Below are 2,316 nucleotides of genomic sequence, written 5' to 3'. Positions count from 1 at the left end.
AGCAGCGCCGTTGCCGGGAGCGGTGGCCACCCCTGTGGACCCTCCCATAGGCCTCACTGTGCTCTTGGCTCATCCCCTGCTCTTCGGGGGCCTCGCGGCCACGCTCCAGGCTATGGCCCTGCACCTGGGAGCCCTGGGGCGGGTGCTGGCTCGGGCTGCTCCCGCGGTGGCGGACCATGGTGCAAGGCGGGGCTGGGGCTGACTGAGGCTGTGGGGACCCTGGGGGAAGAGGGCGAGGCCTGCCCACCTGCGTTTGGTGTTAGTGTTGGCCTGGTGTGCGGGGCCATCGGGGGCTCGTATTTAAAAGGGGCCCCCACTGTGACGCGGTGGCCCCACCCACCATTGTTCCCAGCCCTCCTCTGTGAGGGCCACACTGGGCAGGGCCCCAGCCAGCAGGGCACCTGCAGGACAGAAAAGGCAAGAAGCCCCTTGCCCTGCCTGTCGGACACATCCCATCCCTGGCAGCAGGCAGGACCTCAGGTCACAAGACAGAGCGCCGTCCGCTAACTGTCTAACCACGGCCCTCATCCTTGGTCAACACACGGTGGTGGGGACTTCCAGGACGGCCACGTGTCCACACAGCTTACTGCTGAGACAATGACACCAGCAGAGTCCCCTGGTAGTAGGGACACACCCCGCACTGCTCGTTCCTTCCCATGCACTCCCCGTTGACGCCTTCCTGCAGTGATTCCCACTTTCTGTGTAGTCGAGTTGCTCGAGGCCACACCTGGTCCCCAGCCTGCCCAGCCAGGGCATTATTCTTTCTCAAACTCTGCCCCTCCCAGGGACCCAGAAGATGGGTCCCTCTCACGGAGGACAGAGAGAGTGTGGCAGAACAGTGCCTCCCCGTAAGTGTCCAGGCCCCCACACCAGAACCTGGGGTCCTGTTACCTCACCTGGGACAGGGGCCTTGACAGACGTGGTTAGATCAGGGCCTGAGGATGGGGAGGTCACACTGGATTGTTGGGTGGGCCCAGTGCTCTTACGAGTCCAGGTACCGTGGCTCCTGCCTATAATCTTAGCTCTTTGGGGGGCTGCGGTGGGAGGATCTCTTGAGCCCCGGAGGTCGAGGCTGCAGTGAGCTATGATGGCACCACTGCACATCTGCCTGTGTGACAGAGCAAGACCCTGTCTCTTAATTAAAGTTAAAAAGGTAGGGGAAGAGGGAGGTAGAATGGTCACAGAGATTAGAAGATGCCACACTCTCCAAGGACACCGAAGTGGGAGATGGGGCTGGACACAGTGGCTCACGCCTATAATCCAGCACTTTGGGAGGCCGAGGTAAAAGGATTGCCTGATCCCATGGGTGTGAGACCAGCCTGGGCAATTGGGTGAGACATCATCTCTATAATAAATCAAAAAATTAGCCAGGTGTGATGGCACTTGCCTGTAGTTTCAGCTACTTGGAAGGCTGAGGCAGAAGGATCATCTGAGCCCAGCAGGTGGAGGCTGTGGTGGCCATGAGTGTGCCACTGCACTCCAGCTGGGCGACAGAATGAGACTCCAACTCAAAAAAAAAAATGAATGGAGGCTAGGTGTGGTGGCTCACGCTTGTAATACCAACACTTTGGGAGGCTGAGGTGGGAAGATTGCTTGAGCCCAGGAGTTTGAGACCAGCCTGGGCAATACAGTGAGACCGCCTCATTAGAATAAATAAAAAAATTAGCTGGGCATGGTGGTGCATGCCTGGACTCCCAGCTACCTGTCTCGGTCAGACAGAAAGATTGTCTGAGCCCGGGAGGTGGAGGCTGCAGTGAGCGTGATCATGCCACTATACTCCAGCTTGAGTGACAGAAACCCCAATTCAAAAAAAAAAGAAAATGGAGGGTGAGGCTTGAGCTGAGGAATGCAGGCTGGAGACTGATGATGGAAACAGAGCAAAGAAAGCTCACTGAGGGGGTCTATACATGCAGCCAGCTGGCTAGCCTCCTCTGGCCAGGCATGGGAAGCTGCTGCCCAAGTGAGGGGATCTCGGCAGCACAAGGCCAAGTCTCAGTGTGCTCATCAGAGCAGCAGGGCTGCGGCGTCCACCGGCATGGGGGGGTGAGGACGAGGATATAGGCACGGGGAGTGAGGACCAGAGTTGCCAGGACACAGTTGGGTGAGGACCAGGCTGCCTGGCACGCAGCAAGGTGAGGACCAGGATGCCCTGCACACACAGTCGCTCCCGACTCAAGAGGCCACAGCCACAGCACTTCCGAGGTACTTTGGTGGCCGGCTTAGTGTGGGTTGGGGGTCAAGTGTCACATCTGAGTGCGACTGTCAGGCCAGCTGGGCAGGTTCACCTGTGTCCTCAAGTATGACGTGAAACTATGT

The sequence above is a fragment of the Carlito syrichta genome, unplaced genomic scaffold (genome assembly GCF_000164805.1).
Source record: "Carlito syrichta isolate Samal-C Ts95f unplaced genomic scaffold, Tarsius_syrichta-2.0.1 Scaffold305619, whole genome shotgun sequence".
In the NCBI taxonomy this organism is placed as follows: domain Eukaryota; kingdom Metazoa; phylum Chordata; class Mammalia; order Primates; family Tarsiidae; genus Carlito; species Carlito syrichta.
The sequence above is the reverse complement of the archived record's forward strand: the minus strand, read 5'-3'. Positions refer to the sequence as shown.